General features: G+C 39.4%; 1 protein-coding gene across 1 annotated transcript in view; it reads right to left on the reverse strand.

Annotated features, from left to right (window-relative positions):
- Positions 1–1,042: 1,042 nt before the first annotated feature.
- Positions 1,043–20,332, reverse strand: part of TMEM19 (transmembrane protein 19) — a 37,033-nt gene continuing 17,743 nt past the window's right edge. Inside the window, exon 7 of the mRNA XM_012441312.3 lies at positions 1,043–1,271. The gene's annotated coding sequence lies outside the window, so the exon portion shown is untranslated. The remainder of the gene's footprint in view (positions 1,272–20,332) is intronic.

Consider the following 20,332-nt stretch of genomic DNA (forward strand, 5'->3'; position numbering starts at 1 on the left):
GGCTCTGTGGGATGGTCATACCCCTTGAGCTCTTCCAGGGCCCTGCCCCTGTAGCTTTCTGCCAGGGCCCCTTCCATGTGGTTCTCTGTAAGTACCCAACTTTCTGAAACCCGATAGGAAATATCCTTCCCTCCTGGGCCTGTAGTGGGAGTGGCAGCACTCCTGATCACTGAAATCACCTTTGGGTTATTCTTCTCTTTTCTTAAAGAAGAGCAAGTATTTACAGCTGAATAGCTCTATGATCTTGTCCTGTAGAATTCCAAAAATTTGGCAGCCTTTATTTTATCCCATCTCCATGTCCTTCAGTTCAAACTGGCAGTGTTTCTATTAATAGAATCCCATAAACTCTTTATCAAGTGATAATCCAGCCATATCTTTGATGTTCCCTTTAGAACAAAGTTTTGTTTTTTGCAATGTGGATGGTTGAGAATTTTTCAAATCTTTAACTTTTTGTTCCTTTTATTTAAAAATTCCTTTTTTAAATTCATCTTGTTCCTCTTGCATTTTACTACAGTACTTAGGGGGAAATAAGCTGCTCCTTCAACATTTTACTTAGAAAGCTCCTCAGCTAAAGATTCCAGTTTCATTGCTGGCAAGTTTTTCTTCCACAGAACACTAGAACATAGTTTGGGCCAGTTCTTTAACATTTTAAAGCAAAAATTACCTTTCCCCAGTTTCCAATAACATGTTCCTCATTTTCATCTGCAATCTCACCAGAATGGCCTTCAACACCGTATTTCTGCCAATATTCTGCTCATGATTATTTATATATTCTCTGAGAAGATGGAGGCCTTTTCTCCAGCTCTCTTCTTTTCTTCTCTGGAAGAGAATCTCCTTTGATGCTCATATTTCTATTGTGAAGCAGGTTTACTAATAACCAGTTCAAAGGGGGACTACTACTGCAGAAAGGACAACAAAGATCATTACAATGTCAGCCACTGGGAATAGGATTCTAAACAATTCCACCCACTGCATCCAAGGCTGCAGTGTTACCAATTGCTTGAGGCCAGTGAGACAGAACATACTAACATGCAACAAGTTACATGAAGCAGATTTACTACTTACATATTGGCAGAGGAAGACAAAAGAAGCCTAGAATCCATTGTGTTAGGATTGCCAGCATAGTTGACCACTGGGAGGACAAGGGAGTCACTCTGGTCAGTGACAGAGTAAGGTCCAGGATGGCGAATCCAATACTACATCGTAGTGTTCACAGCTTGGGAAAATCTCACAAAAAGTTCTCATGCTTCCAGGACTCTGCTTCCATGATCCTATAGAAAGAACAAGTTGACAGGTTAGTTCCCCTCTCTCCTTCCCTCAACCTCAGATGTTCTCTGCCTGTCAGACAGGGGTTGCACTTAGTTGGTGTAATGACTCAGTCTGTCTGTCCCTGTCCTGAGCCTACTACCTCTGCAGACACCCATTGATTGCCCTTGTTGTTTGACCCAGATCTTTTGGCCTCAGCCATCTAGTCCAGGAAAGGAAGTCATATTCTGTATAAACTTGACATTCTGATGTCATCCACCCCTGTGGGCTCCCATAGAAGAGAGAATCCCAGGGAAAGCTTATACTTCCAGATTAGAATTAGGGAACCCTGTCTGAAATACTGTTGTGTGAACCATTAACCACCCCAAGATGTACACTCTAAAGGGGAAAAAGGAAAATGAATGATCAGGAACACTAAGATTGGAATTTCATAGGTGCAGCCTAATTGGGCAGCTACCTGGTTCACCTCCACCCCAGCCAAACTCCACGTTTGCCAACATATGCTGCATTGCTGTATTTCTCTTGCGATAGAGTGCAGAGTTTAGTGTCCATACTACCCTAGTCAAATGGAAGTACCAACCCACTACAAGACCTCCTTAATGCTCTTTCTTCAGTTGCTTTGTGAGTCAGCTGTGTCATTGTTTAATAGCTCCATTCATCTGCAGATGATGGGATGTATGTAAAGTCCATCATATCCCACTAGAGTATATTCATTGTCTTGTTGCTGGGGGAGTGAAGGATGTTCTTTGATCAGAAAGAAGTCCCACAGGGTATCCAAAAACATGGCATAGATTCTTTGCAAGGGCAGCTATGGTAGTCCCAGTATCTACTCAAGTGACATACCTGACTAATTATGTTTTGAATTATGATTTTCCAACTTTACAATGGTGCAAAAGAACACACATTCAGTAGAAACTATACTTTGAGAATTCATACAACCATTTTGTTTTTCACTTTCAGTACAGTACTCAATAAATTTCACAAAATATTCAACATCTTATAAAATAGGCTTTATATTAGATGATTTTGCCTACTGCAGGCTAATGTAAGTGCTCTGAGCACATTTAAGGTAGGCCAGACTAAGCTATAAAATTCCATATATTAGGTGTGTTAAATACATTTTCAACTTACAATGGGTTTATTGGGCCATAACCCCATTGTAAGTGGAGGAGAATCTGTATATTTGTCCCTTCCAGGTAGAAGGCTGTTGCTGTAGTTCTTGTCCCCACACAGTGGGTTCTTTAACAGTCCAGTCATTCAGTTGCCATTCTGCTGACTAGATGGCTAGGCTGTTAGCAACAGCCCATGAATCAGTGAAAATATAGCAAGATATGATTGTAGGGGTGACTCGCATGGCCATAACCACTGCACCTAGTTCAGACCATTGGCAGAATGTTCATGTTTAATCTCAGTCAAAAGATGGCCATACATTGGTGAGATGGTAGCCCCAGCCCAGTGGACCCTATCTGCTTGTTGTTTTGTAGAGTCATCAGTAAACCATGTCATTACTGTCAGTAGGCACTCTCTGAATCTTGTGCTTCAAGTGGCCACAAAGCATACCTTCAACATTCCTTAGTCCTCTCTGGTAAGCTAGCCATTTGTTCATAGAGCCTACTGGTCCCTTGGGGTTCCAGTTAGGCCCGATCTTGACTGTGCCATTTCCATTTGATAACTGAGCTTTGTTGAGCCTATCCAATTTTATTTTGGGGGTTTACAAGCACCCTAGTAAGAATGGGAAGTTCAGGTTGCATTGTCACATGTGGCACCCTTGCCATAAGTTGTTCAGTTTCCACCAGTGTCCAATAACAAGCAAGACATTGCCTTTCAAAAGATGCATATCTGGTGGCTGTCTCAGGTAACTTACATGTTCAAATCTCAGAGGCCTCAGTGGCAGTTTTATGTTGCTACAGACTCTAATCAGCATGCATGGAGGTTGTGAACATTTGTAATTTCATTAGGTTGGCAGGCTCTACAATTTTTCAAGGTAGTGCCTGAGCCATGGCTTCTTAAATGACTTCCAGGGTCTTCTGCTCCAAAGGGCCCCATTCAAAGTTAAGTTTGCTAGTCACTTTGACTAAGGGAACCCAAAGAACACCCAAGTAGGGTACATGCTGTGTCTAGTGGCCAAAGAGGCCTACCAGCCATTGAGCCTCCTTTTTATGAGTGGGTACTGCCAAGGTTAAACATTTTTACCTGACTGTATCTGGGATACTCTTTTATTTTTTGTCTTCCTGCCCAAGTGGCCTTGGCATTCAGCACATGTTAACTGTTAATCAATCGTCCATTGTTAATCTTCATACCTGGAAGCTTTTTTTGACCAAACTAGGCTGTTACATTGTAACAGGATGGGTTGTAACATTTTTGTCCATATTAAATTTTGAATTAACTCAATAATATCCTGTTCTCCTCTTAGTATACAGTATTGCTTTTGTTGAATAACCCACTGGAGCTTAAGTCACTTGAGTGGCAGGCCGGAGTGGATATGCCCCACTGCTAAGGCTTGAATTCTTAGCTGTCAGGAGGTGGTGGTGATGCTTTGTGTCACAAGCAGCCAAAATGTCAATGCCCATAATGTACTCAGTGGTTGTAACCATGGTTGCTAACACCTGAAATGGCCCAAAGTGCCCCGGCTATAGGGAGATAAACTCTACCAGCAAATAAGCACCATGGATTACCACATTCTCCCAAAACTTCCTGATATAATGTTTATTTTTTCCCCTTTTATCTTGACAGACATATAGGGCCATTAGCCTCCAATAGGAACCTGGAGACCTGGGTCCCATCCCTACTTGTGCCATTTTATTTTTCAGGAGAGCAAAACATTCTGTTCTCCTTGATCAACTATCTAAGATAGCCAAGATAATATATCCTTTCTTGGTTTTTGCCCATATCTGTCCCTGAGATCATAAGTTTCCCTTCCTGTGAAGGCCCATGTTGCACTTGTTGGTTCCATCTTAGATTACTCAGGGACCATCTGAGGACTTCTTTCTTGTTCCCTGTGCCTCAGGGTCTATCTGAGTACCCAGTTCCTTAGCTGTCCAGGTCCAGGAATGAGTGATTACATAAATGCCCAACAACCAGGGAACTGAGCACATGCTCCCCTGTTTCCACATTTCTTCCTATTGCTTCAGTCCATGTAGCCAGCTCCCTCACATCTGTGAGGCAAGGTGCAGGGGTTATATAACCTATATTCCATGTGTCATTCTTCCTTCCCCATAAATCAATCAGTTGCATGTTTAAACCCTATATCCCTAGGCTGACATCTCCATCTGGGGCTGAGTACTAGAGCATATCACTCCTCCTGCTTCTCCAATAAAGTTGTGGTTCTGTCAGACTGGACTCTGCTCACTGAACCAATTTTGTCAAGCAGTCTTACTAATAACCCATCTCAAGGGAGGACTCCCACTGTGGGGAGGACAGAAAAGATCCTCCCTTATGCCAACCACCAGGAATAGGAATCTGAATACTTCTACTCACTGCATACTGGGCTGCAGGATCGCCCGAGTCCATGAGACAAAACATATTAACATGCTATAGGTTACATGAAACAGATTTTTTACTTACAGATTGGCAGCAAAGGGCAAAAGTAGCCTAGGATCCATCATGAGCTTTTCTCCCAAGACTCAAAAAAATCTGCCTGGGAGGGATCGAGTCTCAATGACCTGTGCTCCACTTGTACCACAGCTGAGGGACACAGAAAGGTAGCCAATTCTGGATCATATACTTTCAGAGAAAAATAAATCACTGGGCAAAGCTTTAAAGGATACCCTGATTACAGAGGAGAAGGGAACAAAGCTCAAGCTGTCCTGGTCAGTCTCTCCCTAATTCAAGATGTTACATTTCCTAAGAGGGATAGAAACAAGGCCTGGGCTGTTTGGGGAAGGTCCTCCCTATCTTAGCATATTGCATTCCCATCACATTCTACCATTATTCTGAAAACGACGGGTAAGAAGAAGAGAGGGGAGAAACTGGGTTGCCATGGCTATCTAGGAACCACTGAGCATCTACCAACAGTCTCTTCTCGGCAATCCAGGCCTTTTCTCTCATGGATCTCAATGTTTCTCCAGCTTCTATCCATTACCCACTTCCACATTTTTAGATATTTGTACATCAGCACCCCACTTCTGCAACCAAAATCTGTCTTAGTCTGCTTGGGCTATCATAACAAAACACTGAAGACTGGGTGGCTTGAACAACAAAAAATTATTTCTCAGAGTTCTGGAGACTGGAAAGTCCTAGATCAAAGTGCCAGTTGGTTCAATTCCTGGTGAGAACTCTCTTGCAGATGACTGTCTTCTCACTGTGTCTTCACAGAAAGCAAGAGAGAAAGAGAGCTCTGGTGATTCTTCCTTTTCTTATAAGGCATCAACCCTATCAGATTAGGTCCCCACTCTTAATTACCTCCCTATAGGCCCTATCTCCAAATATTGGGGGTTAGGGTTTCAATATATGAATTTTTGAGGGACAGAATTTAGTCCATAGCACTATCTCTTTTGTAAAGATGGCAATTTTATACAGAGTACCAATTTTTGGTAACATATTTTACTAAAAAATTATTCATTTGCTTAAGGCTTTCAAATTTGTTGCTGTAAAATTGCTGGTAGTAAGACTTCAAAAGTTTCATGGAAAATGCATTTTATGAAAAAACCTATGCACAAATTTCAAATTTTGTTTGCACCAAAGCAAACAAATTGTAGTAACTTGTTATAACATGTCTGAACAGGATCTAATTTGGGGCACTAAGAAAGATACGACGTGAGGTTGAAAAGAGCCCCAATCAAAGCAACATGAATTCTGCAAAAATTGAAGCAAGAACAGACAACAAATTTACGGGGAAGCTTGAGTGGAAGAATAGTGAAATCATTGATGCTTTCTAAAAAGTATATGAAGACAATACCCCAAAGAAATCGTCAGTTTACAAATGGATAGCTTCTTTTAAGACGGGAAGAGATGATACTGAAGATGAAGTCTGCAGTGGAAGATTATCCAATTTATGAGAATACTAATCATGTTTGTACCCTAACTGAAGAGGACTGATGATTAACAGCACAAACAATAGCCAACACCATAGTCATCTCAATTGATTCAGCTTACACAATTCTGACTGAAAAATTGAGCAAACTGTCATTTCATGGGTGTCAAAACTGTTGCACCAGATCAGCTGCAAACAAGAGCAGAGCTTTCAATGAAAATTTTAAACAAGTGGGACCAAGATTCTGACATATTTCTTCAAGGAATTTTAACTAGAGATGAAATATGGCTCTGCCAGTACACTCCTGAAGACAAAGCACAATCAAAGCAATGACTGCTAAGAGGTGGAAGTGGTCCAGTCAAAGCAAAAGTGAACTGGTCAAGAGCAAAGGCATGGCATCAGTTGTTTTGGATACTCAAGGAATTTTGCATGTTGGCTTTTGGAGTGCTAAAAAACAATTACATGTGCTTATAATGACAGTGCTTTGTGAAAGTTAGCCAAAGTTTTAGCAGAAAAACATCTGGAAAAGCTTTACCAAAGTCCTTCTGTACCACAATAATGCTCCTGCTCATTCTTTTCATCAAACAAGGGCGATTTTGTGAAAGTTTTGATGGGAAATCATTAGGCATCCACCTCACAGTCCTGATGTGGCTCCTTCTTACTTATTTTTGTATCCTTATCTTAAAAAGTCTGAAAGGACACCCAGTTTTCCTTAAGTAAATGATGTAAAAAAGACTGCATCAACATGATTAAATTCCCAGGACCCTCAGTTCTTTAGGGATAGACTAAATGGCTGGTATTATTGCTTACAAAACTGTTTTGGACTTGATGGAACTCATTTTGAGAAATGAAATTTGTAATTTTTATTTTTATCTTTTTTCTTTTTCTAGAGACAAAGTTTCTTTGTTGCCCAAGCTGATCTCAAACTCCTGGCCTCAAGTGATCCTCCTGCTTATTTGTATCTTTTAATCTATTTTTTTTCCATGAACTTTTTGAAGTCTCCTTGTAGTCTTAAAATTATTTTCCTCTTTGCTGAATATGCAGTATGTCTTTTTTTCATGCCTAATTGTGTCTATTTTTGCTGTGTCAATTTTACTTTATCAGACTCATGAGGAATTTTCAAATTTATTTGTTTTCAAAGAACCAGCTTATTTAATTATGCACACTTTCTATTCTTTTTGTTTGTTCTCTGTTTCACTGATTTGGGCCAGTAGATCATTTTTTAAAATCCATGTGTCCCAGTATATTTTGTTAATTTTTAATTTTTAAGATGAAAAATTAGTTCCTTTTTTGTTTTTCTTATGTAATAATACATTTATTTAGTGGCAAACATTTCATTCTGGATTCAGCTTTCAAATGACCTATAAGTTTTGGTATGCAGTCTTCTTTTCACTGCTTCCAAAATAGTTTATAACTTACCTTTGGTTTTCCCCTAATTTTTATTGTGTTATGATCTCAGAAAGTAGTCGCTAATATTTCTACCTTTTAAAATTTGTTATTTTTTAAAAATGTTCTTTGTGAGCATATACATGGTATTTGTAAATGTTCTAAGGACATATAAAAAAAGAATATTGTCTGTTATAGAAATGTAAGATTTTATAAGATTCTAAATGTAGCTATTAAAGCAAGGTAATTTATTCTGCAGTTCCCCTAGAATTGATCAATTCTAAGAGAAATATATTTATGTTTTCCACTAAATACGTATCTATATTATGCATTTGTCGAACTCCTGACCTCAGGTAATCCACCCGCTTCGGCCTCCCAAAGTGCTGGGATTACAGGCTTGAGCCACCACACCTGGCTTATATTATGCATTTCTAATGCTTTTGCTTTACATAATTGATTAGCATGATGTTTGGTGTATAGAATTTAAAAATTATACATTTTTCAGGCCAGGCATGGTAGCTTATGTCTGTAATGCCAACACTTTAGGAGGTCGAGGCAGGAGAATTGACTGAGGCCAGGAGTTCAAGACCAGCCTGGTCAATATAGCAAGATCCTGTCTCCACAAAAAAAAAAAAAAAAAAAAAAAAAAAAATTAAAAATTAGCTGAGCATGGTGTCACATGCCTGTAGTCTTAGCTACTTGGGAGGCTGGGGCAGGGGAATCACGAGTCCAAGAGTTCAAGGTTTCAATGAGCTGGGATGATGCCAGTGCACTCCAGCATGGGTGACAGAGTGAGACCCTGTCTCTAATAAAATAAAGAAATAAAATAAACACAACAAAATTAAACCTTTTTCATATATTGAGCCTTTTATTTTTTATTTTATTCATTGTTTTTGAGACAGGCTGGAGTGCAGTGGCACGATCTCAGCTAACTGCAACCTCTGCCTCCTGGGTTCAAACAATTCTCCTGCCTCAGCATCCTGAGTAGCTGAGATTAAAAGCGCCTGCCACAATGCCTGGCTAATTTTTGTATTTTTAGTAGAGACGGGATTTCACCATGTTGGCCAGGCTGGTCTCAAACTCCTGACCTCAAGTGATCTGCCTGCCTTGGCCTCCCAAAGTGCTGGGATTATAGGCATGAGCCACGATGCCTGACCAAATTGTGCCTTTTAAAAATTACATAATGTCAATCTTTATCCTGTTCAGTGCTTTTGAGTTTAAATTCCATTTACTCTTATATTATTGGTGCCATTTCTGCTTTCTTTTTGTTTGCATTTGCTTGTGATATTTTGGCTATTATTTTGCTAACTTTATCATTTTAATCTTTTAAACAGCTTTTATCTTTGCATTTTTTTTTTTTGAGACAGAATCTCACTCTGTCACCCAGGCTGGAGTGCGATGGCACAATCTCAACTCACTGCAACCTCCGCCTCCTGGGTTCAAGTGTTTCTCCTGCCTCAGCCTCCCAAGTACCTGGGATTACAGTTGCCCGCCACCATGCCTGGCTAATTTTTTTGTATTTTTTAGTAGAGACAGGGTTTTGCCATGTTGGCCAGGCTGGTCTTGAACTCCTGACCTCAGGTGATCCACCCACCTCAGCCTCCCAAAGTGCTGGGATTACAGGTGTGAGCTGCCGCACCTGGCCTCAGGTAGTTCTTTGTAACAGTGTGAGAACAGACTAATACACCCAGTATATTCTTATTAATTTACATATAACTATGCACATACATGGCAGGGTGTATTTTTGCTCATTCTGTTTTTTCTCTCTTCTCACTATTTTGAGGTGCTTGTACAGACTGTTGTATTTTCTTTAATATCTTTCTTAGATGAGTCTTATGAGTGATCTACCCTCTGAATTACTGCACATTCTCAAAGACCATTTTTTTCTTTGACAGATTAATTATATCCGTCAACCTAAAAATCATGGGATCTATAAATCTAGAAAGAACTTTACTTCTGGACTAGGGCTGCAGCCTATAGGCTGGGAAGCAGAGCCTCTAGCTAAGACCAAAAGCAGGCACTTTGAGGAAGGTAGGGTGGGACAGGAGTTTTATGCTAAATGAGTTGGCTAAACACATATTTAACAGGCTAGGAGAAACTATAAACACTCATGAAAGGGGGTTACGGGCATGCATGGTAAGCAAGCATACATGTTACATGTGTTCCATGTTCACTTTGGGGTGGAGACTTAACATTAAAATGCAGTAAAATTGGGCTCTATACATCAAAATGTGAAACTTAGGACACAGAGGTGCTGTGTCAGTAGCCTCTATAAACTGGCCAGAAACAGTCCATAGTCAGTGGTTATTTATCAAGAAGAAAAACTTTGTGAAACTGGTAACCTGCCATGTTTAAACCGCAAAAGGGAGGGGAGTCTGGCCATAGTGTCAGGTTGTGGTTGAAGCTGAAGTCAGTGGAAGGGTTTTCCATTCTTTGTTTTCCAGGGCGCTTTCTGTTTAACTCTTAAGAAAGATCTGGTACGTTAATGAACAAAAGGGTTTACTGAGGTGTGCTGACTTCCTGTCTCATTATGGTCTAGAAATTGAATTTTTAGTTTTTCTGGGGTCTCCTTGGTCAACAGGGGTCCATTCAGTCAGTTAGGGGGCTTAGGATATACTTCACATATCATGGCTAGGTAGAGAATCTTGCCTTTTCTCTAAAGATGATATTCCACTGCTTTCAAGTTTCCAGCATTAAAAATAAGAAGTACAATGCAAGTCTGATTCTTTTTCTTTTTTGACAACTTTTTCTTTCTAAATGGTAGCAAATAATATTTGCTCTTTAAAGTTCAGGAATTTTACCTGATTGTGTATATAATATTTTTCATCAATTTAGTCTACCTTGGATTTCTGGGAGCTCTTTTAATTCATAAAATTGGGTCTTTAGCCCTCCTGCAATGTTTCTTTTGTGTATCTAGAATGCCTATATTTTATATATTAGACCTCTCAACTTTCTCTTCCAGTTGCTTATCTTTTCTCTCCAAATTTCCATTTCACTTTTTTTTTTTTTTTTTACTGTATGCCTTGAGAGAGTTTTCTATTTTACCTTCTAGGCCACTACAGTGACCTACTTCTTTTTCAATTTACCTACCAATATATTTAATTGGGGATTAATACGTTTTGTGTTTCTAGTAATTTTTCTTTGTAATACTTGAATTTCATTATGTGGTTAAAAAATATATAAATATAAAATTTCTTCTCTTTTGGTGGAGATTATTATTTTATGACTTTTTCCTGTTGGGCTTGGGCCTGGTTTTTGGAGGACCTGAATTACAAGAAGCAGTTCTCTTTCTTTGTGCTGGCAATGTAGAAAGCAGGCAGACTGTCATCTTCATTTTGACTCCATAAATAGAGGTTTGGGAAGAGTAGATTCAAATGAGGACTTAGGAGCCATACTTCCTGAGTTCAAATGCCAGCTCTTCTGTTTATTAGTGATGAAGCCTTGGAAAAATTATTCAAATTCTGTATCTCAATTTCTTTATCCATCCAATGGGGGAAAATAAGATTAAAATAATTGTATGTAAGAAAATTCTTGAGAGGTTGTCAATGACAATTTAAAAAGTCTACCTTTTTGAAGCACTAAGTACAGTTCAGGGCAAACATACTGGCTATTTTTTAAAACTTCCTTCTGAAAATGAATGCATACATGGCAGAATACAAATTATTAAAACTGTGAGCATTCTAGCATCCCTACTAATGGTTCTCAACTTTGGCTGCACATTTGAATCACTGAGAAGCATTTAGAAATCCTCCTACCTTATCTCAGACCAGTTAGATCAAGTCTCTAAAATTGGGGTTTCAAGGAAGTAGGAATTTTCAAAACTCCCCAGGTGATTCCACTTTGCAGCCAATGTTGAGAACCACTGATTTAATACCTGTGCCAAAAAAAAAAATTATTATTATTATAATCAATGTTTGGCTGTTGATCTACTCTCGTATTAGTCATTGCTGAATTTTCCCAGACAGGTTTTTTGGCTTTGCAGAATGCAGATCTTAAAGATCAAGAGGACTTCAGAATGTGGCTACATCTCAGATTCAAGGAGATTTGTAAAAGCTGTCAGCATTTCCCATTGCCCTAAGATAGAGTCCTAAATTCTGACAAGGCAAAGCTCATTGGTCTGGTCTCTTTCTGCCTGATGCTCCCATCTCCTTGTCTCACTCCCTCTATGGCTCTCTAGGTTTCGGATGAAGGAGCCACCTTTCCCTTACTTTAACATGCCACGCTCTTTCCTGCTTCAGGGCTTTTCTGATGGTTGTGTCCTGTTCTGCCCTTGACTTGGCCATCGTCCATTACTGCATAGACACAATCTACTAAAATTCACACAAGGAAAAACAGATAATCTAAACAGGGCTTTCTATTTTAAAAATTGAATCAATAATTAATAACTTTCCAAACAGAAATTACCAGGCCTAGACAGTTTCATTGGTGAAGTCTACCAAAGATTTAAGGAACAAAAGATACCAGTTCTTTACCAACTATTACAGAAAACAGAAGCAGAGGGCACACTACTTTCTAACTCACTACTTTGTAAGGCCAGCATTTCCCTAATGCCAAATTACAAAAAAGAAAAACTGCAGACCCATATCTCTCATGAATGTAGTTTCTGTAGGTCATGAATTCAGGAGCAGCTTAGTTGAGTGGTTCTGGCTTGAAGTCCCTCATGAGGTTGCAATTAACATTTTGGCCAGGCTGAAAGTTTGACAGTGACTGGAGATCTATTTCACATGGTGCTGGTTGTTGGCAAGAGGCCTCAGTTTAAGACCTAGCCTCAGAAGTCACACACCACCTCTGATGGGTGGGTTGTGAAAAAATCCTCCAACAGCCCAACCCTCCAAAATGTCGTGTTACTTACGTAAAAACTGGTGAAATACATCCAGCTCTTAGGGAAAGTGGGACAGCAATTAAATTTGGCACAAAGATGGCTCATACACCATGTGTCCTCTCAAGTTCTACCAGAGGGAAGCTGAGCAGGCAACACAGTGATCTACACATTGAGAGGACTTCCTAATTTTTGCGATATCTCCTGTTTCTCCTCTTAAGGACTCTAGGGGCATTTGGAGATTGGGGTGGAGGTGACAATTAAGTGAGAGGAAAGAAATTTGTAAATTGGCACACAGGTTAGTTTACCATTCCTGAATCACTTTAGGATCTAATTCTAAATGCAGAAGAACATATACATTCCCACAGATGCCAGTGAACTTTCTGCCAGTACAGAACCAAGAACCCTTTAAAAAGAATGTAGAGAACAATGTGGTGATATTAGAAAGCACAGAGTATATCCTGGGACCAGTAATAGTCCAGATGGCCTGAATACATGTGGCATGTGTAGGAGAGTAAATATTGAAAAGGCTAAAGAAGCATAGTGGGCCTTGTGCCTATTAGTATCCTCTCTATCTCATTAGGAGAAAAATGACTCCAAAAGTTTAAGAATGAGGTTTGGTTAATATAGCTTGGTGTAAAAAAATTATCCTTCTTACATTTTGCATAATGAATTATACAAACACTTTATTCATATCAGATTGGGAATCATCTTTTTTCACAGAATAATAACAACAATAAATATAAAAGGAACAGAAATACCCGGCAGTTGCATGACATTTTAGTCATGTCGAATAGTATAATAATGGTAAAATGTATTGGCTACTTAATGTCTACTAGAAACTGTACTAGGTACCTTAACTTAACTTCCTTGATCCTCCCAACTACTTCATGAGGTACTATTAAAAACCTCAATTTATGGTCTGGGTGTGGTAGCTCACGTCTGTAATCCCAGCACTTTGGGAGGCCGAGATGGATGGGTCACCTGAAGTCAGGAATTCAAGATCAGCCTGACCAACATGGTGAAACCCTGTCTCTACTAAAAATACAAAAATTAGCTGGACGTGGTGGTGGGTGGCTATAATCCCAGCTACTCGGGAGGCTGAGGCAGGAGAATTTGCTGGAACCCAGGAGGCAGAGGTTGCAGTGAGGTGAGATGGCACCACTGCACTCCAGCCTGGCAACAGAGAGAGACTCTGTCTCCAGGAAACAAACAAACAAACAAACAAACCCCCCAATTTATGGATGAGGAACCTGAGACACAGAAAGATTAAGTAAACAGGGTCACAAAGCTAGAGAGTGGCAGAGCTAGGATTTGAACCTAAGCATTTGCGCTCCAGAACCTGTGCTATATTACTCTGCCACTCAAAGCTGACATGGTGTATAGTTTTCTGTGGCTGCTGTAACAAATTATCACAAACTTAGTGGCTGAAAACAACACAAATTTATTATCTTACAATTTTATAGGTCAGAAGTCCTAAAATCAAGGTGTCAGCAGCAGTGTGATCCTTTCTGGAAGCTATAAGGAAGAACACATTTCTTGGCCTTTTCCAGCCTCTAGAGGCCACCCATGTTCCTTAGTTCATAACCTCCTCCCTCCATCTTCAAAACCAGCATCTCTCTGCCTCTTCTGTTGTCACATCACTTTCTTTGACCATAGTTAGGAAGTGTTTTCTTTTGTATTTACCTATTTTATTTGAATTGTGGTAAAAAACATAAAATTTATAATCCGAACCATTATTAAGTGTACGGTTCAATAGTGTTAAGTATATCCACATTGTTGTGAAATGGATCTCTAGAACTTTTTCACCTCACAAATCTGAAACATTGTACCCATTAAACATCTCTTTTCCCCTTTTCCTTATCTCCTGGTAACCGCCATTGTGCTTTCTGTTTCTGTGAACTTTAGGTACCGCATATAATCAGAATCATACAGCATTTATCTTTTTGTGACTGGTTTATTTCATTAAGCATAATGTCCTCAATCAAGTTTCATCCATGTTGTAGAATGTGACAGAATTTCCTTCCTTTTTAAGGCTGAATAATATTTCACTGTATGTATATAATACATTTTGTTTATTCATTCATCCATGGAGGGACATTGGGGTTGCTTCCATCTCTTGACTGTAGCGAATAGCAATGCCATAAGCATGGGATTGAGACCCTGCTCTCTCTTTGGGACCTTGCTTTCAATTCTTTTGGATATATATCCAGAAGTAGAATCACTGGATCACATGGTAGTTCTATTTTTATTTTTTTGAGGAGCCACTAAACTGTTTTCTATAGTGGTCATGCTGTTTCACATCCCAACATAGTGCTCAAGTTTCATTTCTCCACATACTTGTCCACACTTGTTATTTTTTTGATAGTTGTCATCCTAATGGGTGTGGGTGACAACTCTTTGTGGTTTTGATTTGCATTTCTCTAATAATTAGTGATGTTGAGTATCTTTTCACATGCTTATTTATTTGTATATCATCTTTGGAGAAACATCTATTCAAGTTCTATAACTATATTTTAATTAGATTTTTTGATTCTTCAGTTGTTGAGTTGTAGTTCTTTATATTCTAAATATTAGCTCCTTATTAGAGATGATTTGCAATTATTTTCCCACTCTATAGGGTATTTTTCACTCTCATTGTGTTCTTTGATGCACAAAAGTTTTTAAATTTAATGTAGTCTCATTTATCTATTTTTGCTTTTCTTGCCTGTGCTTTTGTTGTTATATCAAAAACAACATTGCAAAGTCCAATGTCATGAAACTTTCTCCTATGTTTTCTTCTAGGAGTTTTAAAGTTTTAGATCTTATGTTAATGGTTGTTTTTTTTGTTTCTGTTTTTGTTTTTTTTAAGACAGGGTCTCGCTCTGTCACCCAGGCTGGAGTGTGGTGGCATGATCTTGGCTCACTGTAACCTCTGTCTCTTGGACTCAAGTGATTGATCCTCCCACCTCAGTCTCCTGAGGAGCTGGGACCACAGGTGCAAGCCATCATGCCAAGCTAATTTTTTCCACCTTTTGTAGAGACAGGGTTTTGTCATATTTCCCAGGCTGGTCTCAAACTCCTGGACTCAAGCAATCCACCTTTCTTGGTCTCCCAAAGTGCTGGGATTACAGGAGTGAGTCACTGCACCCAGCCAAGATCTTAGTGAATGTCTTTAACCCACTCTGAGTTAATTTTTGTAGAGTGCAAGGTAAGGATCCAATTTCATTCTTTTACATGCAGATACCCAGTATTCCAGCATCATTTGTTGAAGAAATTATCCCTTGGCATTGTCTATTATTGGTACCTTTGTTGAACATCATTTTACCATATATAAAATAATTTATTTCTGGGTTCTCTATTCTATTCCATTGGTCTATCTGTCTGTCTTTTTGACAGAACACACCAGTTTGATTACTGTCACATTGTAATAATTTTTGAAATAAGAAAGTGTGAGTTGTCCAATTTTGTTATCTTTTTCAAAATTGTTTTAGCTATTTAGGGTCCCTTGAGATGCCATATGAATTTTAGGATAAATTTTTCTATTTTACAACAAATGCCATTAGAATTTTTTTTTTTTTTTTTTGAGGCAGGTTCTTGATGTGTTGCCCAGGCTTGAGTGTAGTGGTGCAATCATGGCTCACTGCAGCCTCAACCTCCTGGGCTCAATAGATCCTTCCAGTTTAGTCTCCTGAGTAGCTGGAGCTACAGGATCATGCCACCACACCCAGCTGATTTTTGTATTTTTTGTAGAAATGGTTCTTCTCCATGTTGCCCAGGTTGGTCTCAAACTCCTGGGCTCAAGTGATCCACCCTTTTTGGCCTCCCAAACAGCTGGGATTATAGGCATGAGGCACTGTGTCTGGCCCCCAATGGAATTCTGATAGGGATTGCATTGAATCTGCAGATTGCTTTGGGTAGTATGAACATCTTAACAATATTGTCTTCCAATCTATGAACACAAGATGCATTTTATTTGTATCTTCTCTCATTTCTTTCAGTAATGTTTTATAATTTTCAGCATACAAGTGTTTTACCTCCTTGGTTAGATTTATTCCTAAGTTTTTAATTCTTTCTGATGCTATTGTAAATTGAATTTTTTTCTTAATTTCCTTTTCAGATTGTTTATTGATAGTGTACAGAAATGCAACTAATTTTTGTGTTGATTTTGTATCTTGCAACTTGCTGACTTAATTTATTCATTGTAATAGGGTTTTTTTTTGCGCAATCTTTATGGTTTTCTACATATAAGATCATCTTAACTGCCAACAGAGGTAGTTTTACTTCTTTCTTTCCAATCCGGATAATTTCATTTCTTTTTCTTGTCTAATGGCTTTGGCTAGAAATTCTAATACTATGTTAAATAGAAGTGGCCAGAATGGGTATGCTGGCCTTGTTTCTGGATTTTAGAGGAAAAGCTTTTGTCTTTCACCATTGAGTATAATGTTAGCTGTAGACTTTGCATAAATTGCCTGGTTGTTCTATCCTTTTTTTTTTTTTTTTTTTTTTGAGACGGAGTTTCGCTCTTGTTACCCGGGCTGGAGTGCAATGGCGCGATCTCGGCTCACCGCAACCTCCGCCTCCTGGGTTCAGGCAATTCTCCTGCCTCAGCCTCCTGAGTAGCTGGGATTACAGGCACGCACCACCGTGCCCAGCTAATTTTTTGGTATTAGTAGAGACGGGGTTTCACCATGTTGACCAGGATGGTCTCGATCTCTTGACCTCGTGATCCACCCGCCTCGGCCTCCCAAAGTGCTGGGATTACAGGCTTGAGCCACCGTCTATCCTTTTTTTTTAAAGTGGGGTATTGAAGTCATATCCTCTAGTGTCATACATATACACTAGTGTATAGTGTACGTTAGTTGCACATCACATGTGTACACTGCTAACAAACAGGGTTTTAGGATAGAATTTACTTTCATTGCCTAGTTTTGCTTAAGAAGTGGCATAATAGACAACAGGAAACTGAATTGAGGGTGAGACATACATCTCTCTGTGTAGAACTCATAAAAAGAATGGTTTAGACACAAGTCTACAAGGTGTTGCACAGCTTGTAGACTCCTTAGGCAGGTCAGAGTCATAAAATGGGATCTGAAAGGAAAAAGCTTTTGTCAGAGTATAGTTTCTTTAGAGGGAGTGGTAGTCAGGCTGTAAATCTCCAACCTGGAGAGGAGTGAGGGAGCATTAACTGTACTTTTGAAGAGTGTTTCCTTTAGTTGGAGAGAGAGATGGTCAGTGCCTGACTCATGCCTGAGAATATTAAAATGGACTATTACCCTGGGGGCTGACTCATGGCCAGAGATTCCAGAAAACAAGTAAATGCCTGCCTCTCTGATGGTGAACCAGAAAGGTGCTGCTACACTGAGACAGACTAGCACTCTCAGGGGCTGTCAAAGCAAGGGATTTTTCCCACGCAGCTTGTGAATGAGCTGGTGAAACCCTATCGGGAAGCTGTCTTAAATCTTGTCCAAGATCACTGTTGGAGAGGTGAGACTGCCTAGCATAAAGAGGGTAGATAGATACCCAGGAGCTGAGAAAGCAACAATGTGGTATAGTGTTAGAATACAACCCCCAATGCATCATACCTCTCTGCCACCTTTCCCCTCTGCATCTAACTTTGATACTCCTTCCATCAAGAGGTGGAATATATTTCCTTATACCTGAGTTTTACTGGCCTTGCAACTTTTATGATCAATAACTGCAGCAGAAATGACTTGTAAAAACTCAGGAAGAGAACTGGCATAGGTATTTCTTTTGAGAATATGCCCTTGACATGAGATCAATGGGTCAATGTGTACATGTTCAACTTTAGCAGATACTGCTAAACACTTTTACAAAGTGGTTGTACTAATGTATATTCCCTGTAGCAGTACAAGAGTTCTAGTTGAACTGCCAACTTCTCCAACAATTTAGTATTTTCTATTGTTTTTCCCTTTAGCTATTCTGGTAGGTGGGGTACCCAGTGTGGTTTTAATTTGCATTTTGCTGATGACTAAAGATGTTAAGCACCGTTTCAGATGTTTATTGGCCATTTGGATATCCTCTTTTATGAATTGACTGAGTGTTTTGCTCATTTTTCTATTGAGTTGATGGGTCTTTTCTTATTAATTTTCAGGTGTTTGTTTTACACTCTGTATATGAATCCTTTGTTGGACATACATGCTGCAAATACCTTCAACCACTCTGGAAGTAACTTTTTCACTCTTAATAGAGCCTTGCTGACCAGAAATGATTAATTTTAATATAGCCCAACTTATTTTCTGAGATAGAATTTCTGTCACCCAGGTTGGAGTGCAGTGGCACAATTATGACTCACTGTAGCCTCCAACTCCCATGCTCAAACAATCCTCCCACCTCAGCCTCCTGAGTGGCTGGGACTACAGAAGTACGCCACCATGTCTGGCTAATTTTTTATTTTTTGTAGAGACAGGGTCTTGCTATGTTGCCCAGACTGGTCTGAAACTCATGGCTTTTGGCAATTCTCCCACCTTGACTTCCCAAAATGCTGGAATTACAGGCATGAGCTACCACATCTGGCCTAATGTTGTAATTTTTAAAAAGGAATAGATTCAGTGTATTATTTAATTAAATATTAATAAAAATAAAAAAATCTAAACTCAAAAAAGAGTTGCCATATTTATGAAATAAATTTTTGGCTGGGTGGGTGGCTCGTACCTGTAATCCCACACTTTGGGAGGCCAAGGTGAGAAGATCACTTGAACCCAGGAGTTCAAGTCCGGTATGGACAACACAGGACATAGTCTGGACTCATCTCTACAACAAAAAAGTTTTTTTCAAAAAGTAGCCGGGTGTGGTAGTGTATGTCTATAGTCCCAGCTACTTGGGGGCTGAGGCAAGAAGATGAGTTGAACTGGGGAAATCGAAGCTACAGTGAGCTATGATTGCGCCACTGCACTCCAGCCTGGGCAACAGGGTAACACCCTGTCTCAAAAATCAATCAATCAATCAATCTTGGCTGAATTCATGACTAGATCTACAAAAAAAATTTTTTTTAAGAGGGTAGTTATGATAAATGGAGAGTTTAGTCTTGTCAGGGAAAATAATTTCAAGCCTTGCCCTACTACTCCTTCACTTCTTCAATAATTTCCTGACTCATTAGTTTCAAAACCATTAATATTATTTCGCGTGATTGAGAAATGCTAGAAACACTCCAGTTCGCAGAAATTCTGGTAGCCAAACTGGTTTTTCATTTTATATTTTCCTCCAGGGATATGTTACTGATTATCACCTTCCAGTGACTCTTAAAAGAAATAATGTTAATTAGAGTCAAATAACTTAATTCAACGAATATATATTGAATGCTTAAGTATTTTTAAAATATTGAGAACTACTTGGAGTTATAAAAACAGATACTTGCTGGATGCGGTGGCTTATGCCTGTAATCCCAGCACTTTGGGTGGCCAAGGCGGGTGGATCACGAGGTCAAGAGATCAAGACCATCCTGGCCAACATGGTGAAACCCCATCTCTACTAAAAATATAAAAATAAGCTGGGCGTGGTGGCACATGCCTGTAGTCCCAGCTACTCGGGTGCCTGGGGTAGGAGAACCGCTTGAACTTGGGAGGCAGAGGTTGCAGTGAGCCGAGATTGCCCGAGATTGTGCCACTGCACTCCAGCATGGTGACAGAATGAGACTCTGTCTCAAAAACAAACAAACAAACAAAAAACAACCAATACAGATACTCCATAAGGAGATTAAATAATTAAGCCACATAATTGTGTTTTCATTTTTAAAGCACACCACAATTCACCTGGGATCTGGTGGCTAGTATAGATCATTCTTGTTGTGATGGAACTGGGAACATTAGATAAAACATCAGGAAGATCATACGACTGGGCTCTAGTATACCCACTGTGTATAACAGGCAGCAGCTGTTCATATCGTAGGT

This window comes from Aotus nancymaae, unplaced genomic scaffold (assembly GCF_030222135.1).
Source record: "Aotus nancymaae isolate 86718 unplaced genomic scaffold, 86718_ANA_hifiasm-v0.15.2.pri h1tg000016l, whole genome shotgun sequence".
NCBI lineage: Eukaryota > Metazoa > Chordata > Mammalia > Primates > Aotidae > Aotus > Aotus nancymaae.